The sequence below is a fragment of the Platichthys flesus genome, chromosome 12, assembly GCF_949316205.1.
Source record: "Platichthys flesus chromosome 12, fPlaFle2.1, whole genome shotgun sequence".
Classification (NCBI taxonomy): Eukaryota; Metazoa; Chordata; class Actinopteri; order Pleuronectiformes; family Pleuronectidae; genus Platichthys; species Platichthys flesus.
The window spans coordinates 1,451,311-1,451,791 of NC_084956.1; positions in this window are offsets into that span (position 1 = coordinate 1,451,311).

Here is a 481-nt window from a genome sequence, read left to right on the forward strand (position 1 = left end):
TTTCTCTCGCCCTCTAGCGGCACCGAACGTCCATTATTAACTGAATACATGATCCTAAGTTTGTTATCTACACTACCTTCTTCTATTGCTGCTAGTCTTGTATCAATACTGTTCATATTCCATATCTATTTCTTATTGTTCATATCTTACTTAATTTACATAATCCACTTTAAATATGCAAATACTAATAATGCACTTTTACTGCTTTTATGCACTTCTGGTTCGATGCTAAACTGCATTTCGTTGTCTCTGTACTTGTACTCTGTGCAATGACAATAAAGTTGAATCTAATCTTATCTAAATCTAAGTTTGTTAGCTACATCATAACCATCACAATAAAACATGAACTGTGAACCATTTCATCTTCATCGGTATGAACTGGACTTTAAACTGGGTGGTTTCAAAATTGAACTGGTTCAACAGGGAAGAGGAGCATAAGAACAGGGAGCGGTTAGACTCCATTTTCACCTGGACGAGCAGA